Below are 11,925 nucleotides of genomic sequence, written 5' to 3'. Positions count from 1 at the left end.
CATGTTTTTCTCTTTCATCATTAAAAATTCAAAAATCAAAAAAATATCTTTCCCCTTTTTCACTCATAAATTTCGAAAATCTGGATTGACTTTTTCAAAAAATTTTAAAATTTAGTTGTTTCTTATGAATCAAATCAAATTTTCAATTTAAAAACCTTATCTTTTTCAAAATCTTTTTCAAAAATCAAATCTTTTTCATTTTTCTCATTTATTTTCGAAAATTTTAAAAATATTTTTCAAAAATCTTTTTCTTAATTTTATCTCATAATTTTCGAAAATATCATCAAAAATTAATGTTTTGATTCAAAAATTTCAAGTTTGTTACTTGCTTGTTAAGAAAGATTCAAACTTTAAGTTCTAGAATCATATCTTGTGATCACTTGTGAATCAAGTCATTAGTTTTGATTTTTTAAAAATCAAATCTTTTTCAAAAACTTTGATTTCAAAATCTTTTTCTAACTTCTTATCTTTTCAAATTTAATTTTCAAATCTTATCTTTTTGTTTCAATCATATCTTTTAAAATTTCAATCATATCTTTTTCAAAAACAAATTTCAAATCTTTTTCAACTAACTAATTGACTTTTTATTTGTTTCTTATCTTTTTCAAAACCACCTAACTAATTTTCCCTCTCTAATTTTCGAAAATTATCTCCCTCCTTTTTCAAAATTCTTTTAATTAACTAATTATTTTAATTTTTGATTTTAATTTTATTTCATTCCTAATTTTCGAAAATTACTAACATTTTTCAAAAACTATTTTCAAAATTTAACTTTAAATTTTAATTTTTAATTTTCGAAAATCCTCTCACCTCTCATCTTCTTCTATTTATTTAATTACTTACTAACACTTCTCTTCATCTCATATCTCTGCTCTCCTCATCCTTGTGTTTGGATTCTCCTCCCTTCTCTTTCCTTACATTACATTCTTTTCTTCTTCTACTCACACAAAGGAATCTCTATACTGTGACATAGAGGATTCCATATTTTCTTTGTTATTCCCTTCTTTGTCATATGAGCAGGAGCAAGGACAAGAACATTCTTGTTGAAGCAGATCCTGAACCTGAAAGGACTCTGAAAAGGAAACTAAGAGAAGTTAAAATATAACAATCCAGAGACAACCTTACAGGAATTTTCGAACAGGAAGAGGAGATGGCAGCCGAAAATAATAATAATGCAAGGAGGATGCTTGGTGACTTTACTGCACCTAATTCCAATTTACATGGAAGAAGCATCTCCATCCCTACCATTGGAGCAAACAATTTTAAGCTTAAGCCTCAACTAGTTTCTCTGATGCAACAAAACTGCAAGTTTCATGGACTTCCATCTGAAGATCCCTTTCAGTTCTTAACTGAATTCTTGCAGATCTGTGATACTGTTAAGACTAATGGAGTAGATCCTGAAGTCTACAGGCTCATGCTTTTCCCTTTTGCTGTAAGAGACAGAGCTAGAATATGGCTGGACTCTCAACCTAAGGATAGCCTGAACTCTTGGGATAAGCTGGTCAAGGCTTTCTTAGCCAAGTTCTTCCCTCCTCAAAAGCTGAGTAAGCTTAGAGTGGATGTTCAAACCTTCAGACAGAAAGAAGGTGAATCCCTCTATGAAGCTTGGGAGAGATACAAGGAACTAACCAAAAAGTGTCCTTCTGACATGCTTTCAGAATGGACCATCCTGGATATATTCTATGATGGTCTATCTGAATTAGCTAAAATATCATTGGATACTTCTGCAGGTGGATCCATTCACCTAAAGAAAATGCCTGCAGAAGCTCAAGAACTCATTGACATGGTTGCTAACAACCAGTTTATGTACACTTCTGAGAGGAATCCTGTGAGTAATGGGACGCCTCAGAAGAAGGGAGTTCTTGAAATTGATACTCTGAATGCCATATTGGCCCAGAATAAAATATTGACTCAGCAAGTCAATATGATTTCCCAGAGTCTGAATGGAATGAAAGCTGCATCCAACAGTACTCAAGAGGCATCTTCTGAAGAAGAAGCTTATGATCCTGAGAACCCTGCAATAGCAAAGGTGAATTACATGGGTGAACCCTATGGAAACACCTATAACCCCTCATGGAAAAATCATCCAAATCTTTCATGGAAGGATCAACAAAAGCCTCAACAAGGCTTTAACAATGGTGGAAGAAACAGGTTTAGCAATAGCAAGCCTTTTCCATCATCCACTCAGCAACAGACAGAGAACTCTGAACAAAATACCTCTAATTTAGCAAACTTAGTCTCTGATCTACCTAAGGCCACTCTGAGTTTCATGAATGAAATAAGGTCCTCCATTAGAAATTTGGAAGCACAAGTGGGCCAGCTGAGTAAAAGAATCACTGAAACCCCTCCTAGTACTCTCCCAAGCAATACAGAAGAGAATCCAAAGAGAGATTGCAAGGCCATTGATATAACCATCATGGCCGAATCCAAGGAGGAAGGGGAGCACGTGAATCCCAAGGAGGAAGACCTCCTGGGACGTCCAGTGATCAATAAGGAGTTTCCCTCTGAGGAACCAAAGGAATCTGAGACTCATCTAGAGACCATAGAGATTCCATTGAACCTCCTTATGCCATTCATGAGCTCTGATGAGTATTCCTCTTCTGAAGAGAATGAGGATGTTACTGAAGAGCAAGTTGCCAAGTTCCTTGGTGTAATCATGAAGCTGAATGCCAATTTATTTGGTAATGAGACTTGGGGAGATGAACCTCCCCTGTTCACCAATGAACTAAATGCATTGGATCAACTGAGATTGCCTCAGAAGAACAGGATCCTGGAAAGTTCCTAATACCTTGTACCATAGGCACTATAACCTTTGAGAAGGCTCTATGTGACCTTGGGTCAGGAATAAACCTCATGCCACTCTCTGTAATGGAGAAACTGGGAATCTTTGAGGTACAAGCTGCTAAAATCTCATTAGAGATGGCAGACATTTCCAGAAACCAGGCTTATGGATAAGTAGAGGACATGTTAGTAAAGGTTGCAGGCCTTTACATCCCTGCTGATTTCATAATTCTAGACACTGGAAAGGATGAGGATGAATCCATCATCCTTGGAAGACCCTTCCTAGCCACCTCAAGAGCTGTGATTGATGTTGACAGAGGTGAACTAGTCCTTCAATTAAATGAGAACTCCCTTATGTTTAAAACTCAAGGTTACTCTTCTGTAAACATGGAAGAGAGGCACAGTAAGCTTCTCTCACTGCAGAGTCAACCAGAGCCCCCACAGTCAAACTCTAAGTTTAGTGTTGGGAGGCCACAACCAAACTCTAAGTTTGGTGTTGAACTCCCATATCCAAACTCTAAGTTTGGTGTTGGGGAGTCTCAACAATGCTCTGAACATCTGTGAGGCTCCATGAGAGCCCACTGTCAAGCTATTGACATTAAAAAAGTACTTGTTGGGAGGCAACCCAATTTTTATTTATCTAATTCTATTTTTATTTTTATTGTTCTTTCATGTTTTATTAGGTTCATGATCATGTGGAGTCACAAAATAAATAGAAAAATCAAAAACAGAATCAAAAACAGCAGAAGAAAAATCACACCCTGGAGGAAGGGCTTATTGGCAATTAAACGCCAGTAAGGAGCATCTGGCTGGCGTTCAACGCCAGAACAGAGCATGGATCTGGTGTTGAACGCCCAAAACAAGCAGCATCCTAGCGTTTAGATGCCAGAAATGCACACTGAGGAAAGCTGGCGCTGAACGCCAGAAACAAGCATAGAACTAGCGTTCAACGCCAGAAACATGCTGCATCTGGGTGCTGAACGCCCAGAACAAGCATCAATTCGGTGTTTAAACGCCAGAATTGCATGCAAAGGCATTTTACATGCCTAATTGGTGCAGGGATGCAAATCCTTGACACCTCAGGATCTGTGGACCCCACAGGATCAACTCAGCATCTGTGGAGCCCACAGGATCCCCACCTACCACCACTCATTCTCTTCCCTCTTCTCATTCATCCTCTCTTTCCAATAAACACCCTTCCCCAAAATCCTTCACCAATCACCTCAAGCTCTCTTCCCTATCACCCATTCACCACTCACATCCATCCACTCTTCCCCATAAACCTACCTCATAAACCCCACCTACCTTCAAAATTCAAAATCACTTTCCCACCCAAACCCTCCCTAAAAGGCCGAACCTAACCCCTCTCCCTTCACTATATAAACCCCTCCATTCTTCTTTAATTTCACACAACACAACCCCCTCCTCCTCTTCTTGTCCGAAACACATCTCTCTCTCCCTTTCCTCTATTTCTTCTTCTTCTTCATCTATTCTTTCTTTTCTTGCTCGAGGGCGAGTAATATTCTAAGTTTGGTGTGGTAAAAGCATAAAGCTTTTTGTTTTTCCATTACCATGGCACCTAAGACCAGAGAATCCTCTAGAAAAGGGAAAGAGAAAACAAAAGCTTCCACCTCCGAGTCATGGGAGATGGAAAGATTCATCTCCAAAGCCCATCAAGACCACTTCTATGATGTTGTGGCCAAGAAGAAGGTGATCCCCGAGGTCCCTTTCAAACTCAAGAGAAATGAGTATCCGGAAATCTGACATGAAATCCAAAGAAGAGGTTGGGAAGTTCTAACAAAACCCATCCAACAAGTCGGAATTCTAATGGTTCAAGAGTTCTATGCTAATGCATGGATCACTAGGAACCATGATCAAAGTAAGAACCCGAACCCAAAGAATTATCTCACCATGGTTCGGGGGAAATACTTAGATTTTAGTCCAAAAAATGTGAGGTTGGCGTTTGACTTGCCTATGATGCAAGGAGATGCACACCCCTACACTAGAAGGGTCAACTTTGATCAAAGGTTGGACCAAGTCCTCATGGACATATGTGTGGAAGGAGCTCAATGGAAGATTGACTCAAAAGGCAAACCAGTTCAACTTAGAAGACTGGACCTCAAGCCTGTGGCTAGAGGATGGTTGGAGTTCATCCAACGCTCCATCATTCCCACTAGCAACCGATCTGAAGTTACTGTGGATCGAGCCATCATGATTCATAGCATCATGATTGGAGAGGAAGTAGAAGTTCATGAAGTCATCTCCCTTGAACTCTACAAAATAGCCGAAAAGCCCTCCCCCTTGGCAAGGCTAGCTTTCAATTATCTTATTTGCCATCTATATTACTCAGCTGGAGCATTCATAGAAGGAGACATTCCCATTGAGGAAGAGAAGCGCATCACTAAGAAAAGGATGGAGCAAACAAGAGAGCCCACTCATGTAGCTCAAGAAACACGTGAGGAAGTTCATCATCAAGAAATCCCTGAGATACCTCAAGGGATGCACTTTCCTCCACAGAATTTTTGGGAGCAAATCAACACTTCCCTAGGAGAACTAAGTTCCAACATGGGACAACTAAGGGTGGAACATCAAGAGCACTCCATCATACTCCATGAAATTAGAGAAGATCAAAGAGCTATGAGGGAGGAGCAACAAAGACAAGGAAGAGACATAGAAGAGCTCAAGGACATCATTGGTTCCTCAAGAAGGAAACGCCACCATCACTAAGGTGGACTCATTCTTTGTTCTTAAATTTTCTGTTTTCATTTTCTTATGTTAAATGTTTATCTATGTTTGTGTCTTTATTACATGATCATTAGTGTCTAAGTGTCTATGCCTTAAAGTAGTGAATATGAATCCATCACCTCTCTTAAATGAAAAATGTTTTTAATTCAAAACAACAAGAAGTACATGAGTTTCGAATTTATCCTTGAACTTAGTTTAATTATATTGATGTGGTGACAATACTTTTTGTTTTCTGAATGAATGCTTGAACAATGCATATGTCTTTTGAAGTTGTTGCTTAAGAATGTTAAATATGTTGGCTCTTGAAAGAATGATGACAAAGAGACATGTTATTTGATAATCTGAAAAATCATAAAAATGATTCTTGAAGCAAGAAAAAGCAGTGAATACAAAGCTTGCAGAAAAAAAATGGCAAAAAAAATAGAAAGAAAAAGAAAAAGCAAGCAGAAAAAGCCAAAAGCTCTTAAAACTAAAAGGCAAGAGCAAAAGGCCAATAACTCTTAAAACCAAAAGGCAAGGGTAAATAAAAAGGATCCCAAGGATTTGAGCATCAGTGGATAGGAGGGCCTAAAGGAATAAAATCCTGGCCTAAGCGGCTAAACCAAGCTGTCCCTAACCATGTGTTTGTGGCGTGAAGGTGTCAAGTGAAAACTTGAGACTGAGCGGTTAAAGTCAAGGTCCAAAGCAAAAGAAGAGTGTGCTTAAGAACCCTGGACACCTCTAATTGGGGACTTTAGCAAAGCTGAGTCACAATCTGAAAAGGTTCACCCAATTATGTGTCTGTGGCATTTATGTATCCGGTGGTAATACTGGAAAACAAAGTGCTTAGGGCCACGGCCAAGACTCTTAAAGTAGCTGTGTTCAAGAATCAACATAATGAACTAGGAGAATCAATAACACTATCTGAACTCTGAGTTCCTATAGATTTCAATAATTCTGAACCTCAATGGATAAAGTGAGATGCCAAAACTATTCAAGAGGCAAAAAGCTACAAGTCCCGCTCATCTGATTGGAGCTATGTTTCATTGATAGTTTGGAATTTATAGTATATTCGCTTCTTTTTATCCTATTTGATTTTCAGTTGCTTGGGGACAAGCAACAATTTAAGTTTGGTGTTGTGATGAGCGGATAATTTATACGCTTTTTGGTATTTTTAGTATGTTTTTAGTAGGATCTAGTTACTTTTAGGGATGTTTTTATTAGTTTTTATGTTAAATTCACATTTCTGGACTTTACTATGAGTTTTTGTGTTTTTCTGTGATTTCAGGTATTTTCTGGCTAAAATTGAGGGACTTGAGCAAAAATCAGATTCAAAGGTTGAAGAAGGACTGCTGATGCTGTTGGATTCTGACCTCCCTGCCCTCAAAATGGATTTTCTGGAGCTACCGAACTCAAAATGGCGCGCTTCAAATTGCGTTGGAAAGTAGACATCCAGGGCTTTCCAGCAATATATAATAGTCCATACTTTGCCCAAGTTTAGATGCCACAAAAGGGCGTTGAACGCCAGTTCTACGCTACAGTCTAGAGTTAAACGTCAGAAACACGTCACGAACCAGAGTTGAACGCCAGAAACACGTTACAAACTCGCGTTCAACTCCAAGAATGACCTCTCCACGTGTAAACTTCAAGCTCAGCCCAAGCACACACCAAGTGGGCCCTGGAAGTAGATTTCTACATCATTTACATACTTCTGTAAACCCTAGTGACTAGTTTAGTATAAATAGGACTTTTTACTATTGTATTAGATCTTTGATCAGTTTTTATGCTATCTTAGACTTTCATGGGAGCTGGCCATTCGGCCATGCTTGGACCATTATCACTTATGTATTTTCAAACGGTAGAGTTTCTGCACTCTATAGATTAAGGTGTGGAGCTCTACTGTTCCTCATGATTTAATGTAAAGTACTACTGTTTTTCTATTCAATTCAACTTATTCCGCTTCTAAGATATCCATTCGTTCCCAAGAACATGATGAATGTGATGATTATGTGACGCTCATCATCATTCTCACTCATGAACGCGTGCCTGACAAACACTTCCGTTCTACATGCAAACAAGCTAGAATGAATATCTCTTAGATATCTAATACAGGGGACCGAGTCCGAGTTATTAGTATCTTCGTGGTATAAGTTAGAATCCATGGATGGCCATTCCTGAGATCCGAAAAGTCTAAACCTTGTCTGTGGTATTCCGAGTAGGATCTGGGAAGGGATGGCTGTGACGAATTTCAAACTCGCGAGTGCTGGGTGTAGTGACAAACACAAAAGGAGGGTGAATCCTATTCCAATATGATTGAGAACCTCCAAATGATTAGCCATGCCATGACAGAGCATTTGGACCTTTTTCACAAGAGAGGATGGGATGTAGCCATTGACAACGGTGATGTCCTTATAGAAAGCTTGCCATGGAAAGGGGTAAGACTAATTGGATGAAGACAGCAGGAAAGCAAAGATTCAGAGGAACGAAAGCATCTCTATACGCTTATCTGAAATTCTCACCAATGATATACATAAGTATTTCTATCTTTATTTTCTATTTATTTATTATTATTATTCGAAAACTCCATAACCATTTGATATCCGCCTGACTGAGATATACAAGATGACCATAGCTTGCTTCATACCAACAATCTCCGTGGGATCGACCCTTACTCACGTAAGGTTTTATTACTTGGACGACCCAGTGCACTTGCTGGTTAGTTGTGCGAAGTTGTGAAGTTATTTTTGGACCATGGTATTGTGCACCAGTTTGTTGGTGCCATTGCCAGGGAGAGAACGAACAACAAATTTTACAACCTGAGTAACAATTTCGCATACCACATACGTTCTCTTCAGGGTCGATAACAACAATCTCATAGTTTCTCTCATCCTCTCGACATAAACATAACTTATGATATCTACTAAAGGATTCAACATATTCGTTATCAATCACAGGGACAGGGGTAAGAACAGTTAAATCTACCCATTTCAAGTCAGACGAGACCTTAGACGACATGCTGTGAACTACTGAACGAGACATAAAAGCTACACCTATAATACAACAAAACAAAAATCCATTACTAAAAATAGGACAAAACAAGGCAAGCAATCAGAAGGTCTGGTCAATTTCAAATATCTCTACTAACATCTCTAACGTAAAACATAAGCAACACAAGCATTCAGATATTCAAAACAGGTCAACTCAACATCCTGAGCACAGACACTTATGCTATATTTTCAAGATATAGAAATGAGGCCATCTCTTGTACAAAAATGGCATCATTTGGGGCAATACAAAACCCCACGTTCAGATTCCCAGAATACAAAACCCCAAACTCAAAGTCGCAAATTGCAAGCAACATTTCAAAAACCACCATTCATTCAAACACGGATACTACCAAGAACAGAAATGAGGAACAGTTGGAGTAAAGGACTAACCTTGAAGGAGCACAAAAGCAAAGAGCACTTCCAACAGAAATACACGAACGATCCTCCCCCAAAAAACGAAGCAAGACCTTTGAAAACCTCAAGATAAATAAATCATGAAATGAAGATAGTTACATGAACGAAGAATGAAGGAAGAATAAGAGAAAGAGGCAAACGTATAATGAAAACGGAAAAAGGAAGAAAAGGAAAAAAGTAAAGTATTTATAAGACACTAGAGGCAAAAGTGATATTCCGCACCCCACATTAATGACGCACACGGATCCCAAGGAAACTGCAACGTAACACACGCCATGTCATTAAGCGGCACATCGTTTCAAAAGCTTTCAAAACACGTCGAGTACCTGACCTCTTGAAGGTGGTGCACTTGACGAAGGGAACTGAAGCCACGAATGCTCGAGCCCGAACTCATAAAGGTCCAGACTCAAGCAGGGGCACTGTACATACCTTGACCCAAAAACATAGAGTCAGGCCCAATAAGAATAAAAGCCCACCCAAAAAAGGTGGCCTCATCTACTTACCCGACCTCTATGATAAGGGAGGTTCAACCCTATTTATCTGAATAAATAACTACCTTCTGAAACATCTCCTTCTATCTCTTCACTTTATCTAGAAGGGAGATCTCAGCAAATTCCCAAGATAAAGAAAGCGATCATCCACCATCAAAGGTGGAACTACTCTAAAAGTGGTTATCTTTTCTACTATAAATACATTGACACTCTCATGTATATTCGGAACCCAATCTACTAAAATCTACTTAAATTCTTGCTAATTTAAGCGTCAGAGTCTCTTGTAAGTACCATCCCCACATTCTCATGAGGAACTCGGACGACGGCACCTTGGCTCCAACACAAGTCAGTCGCTGCCTCAGAAAGTGTCTGGACCTCACGTTTAAGTCCAAAAGCAACTAAGTTTCAAGTAACGCTTAGAACATAAATATATATATTATTTAATTAATTTAATTTTAATATATATTTTATACTAGTGGTTAATTTTGATGCGCACCATTGATCTAAGAAAGGCTAACAGATTTGGTAGCAAATTCGGCTTCGATTAATCAATGTTGTTACCTCTTAATTTTCACAAGCCTAGATAATCATATGCCACCATCCTATATCATAATTATAAAAGACGGCATCATGTACGGAATTCCAAGCTGTCAACCCTTTTAAGCATGGTAGCACTGTTCATCTCATGTCTATCATTCTACATGACATGCCATGATTGTATACATGCATAGGGATTGGTGACCAGCATTTCTCAACATCATAGTATTCACATGTATCATGTTTAGATAGTTGATGCACACCATACAAGACTTTTTTAATGTTTTATGGTTTTACCTGCTGGTTTCTCACCTTAGCCAATAAGATTAATTGCTTATATCCTTTGCCGGCACCGGATTCGATGATCCCAGAACGTTTAGACCATTAAATGGTTCCATAACAAAATATGTTTTTTAAGTTTTTTTAATAACCGCTAAATAATTCTTTTTTAATTTTAATTACAAATTAATCTCATATATTTTATTTAATTATAAAAATTATTTTTTATTTTATAAATTATTATTTTATCATTCATCTATTATGTTTATTAACAATAAAAAACAAAAATAATAACAAATTAAATCTTCTATTGATCATAATAATTTTTTTGGCAATCCCAATCGATTAAAAATTTATCTTTGATCTGTTACATTCGTCGAGAGTTGTGAAATCGTGTTTTTTAAAAAATCAATAGATTGGATTAACAAAACAATCGATTGAATTTCAGGTTTCCCAAAACTCAATCGATTGGACTTCTTGTTATCACAAAATAATTGATTAAAATAGCGTTTGAAGCTGGGCTTGTGAGTGGGAAGAATAAGATGATAGATCGGGAGATTCAAGATGCTTATATTCAAGCTACTCGGCGAGCAAAGAATTTCATCTATATTGAGAGTCAATATTTCATAAGAAGTGAATTTGATTGGAGTCGTGCTGTGAATGGCATAGAACAAAAGGACACTATTTATGAGGCATTGAATCTGATCCCAATTGAGGTTTCACTTAAAATTGTTAGCAAGATTAAAAAGGAGGACAAATTTGTTGTGTACGTTGTGATTCCGATGTGGCTGGAGGGTCACCCAAATGGCAGAAGGAGAACCGTTCAGGACATATTATATAGGGAAATGCAGATGCCTTGTTCAAGCACTTAAGGAAAAGGAAAATGCAGCGGATAATAAGAAAATTAAAGAAGAAGCCCGGAAATATTTGTCATTCTTTTGCCTCGGCAATCGATTGATTTTTTGGGCAAACCATACTGCCTTACAATTTTTAATCGATTATTTTGTAATAACCTAAAATCCAATCGATTGAGTTATGGGAACCTGAAATTCAATCGATTGTTTTGTTAATTCAATCGATTGATTTTTTAAGAAACACGATTTCACAACCCTCAACGGATGTAACGGATCAAAGATAAACTTTTAATCGATTGGGATTGCCAAAAAATTATTACGATCAATGGAAGATCTAATTCGTTGTTGTTTTTGTTTTTAATTGTTAATAAATATAATAGATGAATGATAAAATAATAATTTATAAAATAAAAAATAGTTTTTATAATTAAATAAAATATATGAGATTAATTTGTAATTAAAATTAAAAAAAAACTATTTAGCAATTATTAAAAGAACTTAAAAAACATGTTTTGTTATGGGACCATTTAATGGTCTAAATGTTTTGAGACCATCGAATCCGTGCCTTCTTTACCCCCACTTTTCAGTTTAAAATCATATACAAGTTCCTCATTCACCCCATTTTCATCTCATGTTTTTAAATTTTGTCTCTCATTTTAGAATTTTCAAAATTTAAAATTTTCTAGGATCATTCTCTCATATGTTATTCCCTCACCTTTATATAACCCCTCCATTACCATTATTCATTTTAATCGTGATGCAAAAATGTTGACTCCGATGAAGACGACGATTTTTCCT

General features: G+C 37.4%; 1 non-coding gene and 1 pseudogene across 1 annotated transcript; one reads left to right on the top strand and one right to left on the bottom strand.

Moving 5' to 3' along the window:
- Positions 1-1,546: 1,546 nt before the first annotated feature.
- On the bottom strand, positions 1,547-1,654 carry LOC148552811 (small nucleolar RNA R71). Its single transcript, XR_015892588.1, has one exon. It is a non-coding gene; the product is annotated as a small nucleolar RNA R71 (small nucleolar RNA).
- Positions 1,655-10,815: 9,161 nt separating this feature from the next.
- Positions 10,816-11,145, top strand: LOC148552810 (phospholipase D alpha 1 pseudogene; annotated as a pseudogene).
- The last annotated feature ends 780 nt before the right edge of the window (positions 11,146-11,925 follow it).

This window comes from Arachis ipaensis, chromosome B7 (assembly GCF_059453495.1).
Source record: "Arachis ipaensis isolate K30076 ecotype BB chromosome B7, ASM5945349v1, whole genome shotgun sequence".
Lineage (NCBI taxonomy): Eukaryota > Viridiplantae > Streptophyta > Magnoliopsida > Fabales > Fabaceae > Arachis > Arachis ipaensis.
Note: the sequence above shows the minus strand (reverse complement) of the source record. Positions and strands in the feature narration are given on the sequence as shown.